Here is a 251-nt window from a genome sequence, read left to right as displayed (position 1 = left end):
TTAGGGTTTAGGGTTTAGGGTTTAGGGTTTAGGGTTTGGGGATCCTGATCGAAGGACACAGCGTTTAGGGTTTAGGGTCATTGTTGGAGGGGTGCTAGTGTATTAGGGTTTAGGGTTTAGGGTTTAGGGTGTACGGTCAGAGATTAAAGGGCCAGGTGTTGGTGGCATGCTTGTACTCGGATTCGAGAGAGCAGAGGAAGATGGCAATTTAGGGTTTAGGGTTTAGGGTTTAGGGTTTAGGGTTTAGGGTT

This window comes from Selaginella moellendorffii, unplaced genomic scaffold (assembly GCF_000143415.4).
Source record: "Selaginella moellendorffii unplaced genomic scaffold, v1.0 SELMOscaffold_96, whole genome shotgun sequence".
NCBI lineage: Eukaryota > Viridiplantae > Streptophyta > Lycopodiopsida > Selaginellales > Selaginellaceae > Selaginella > Selaginella moellendorffii.
Note: the sequence above shows the minus strand (reverse complement) of the source record.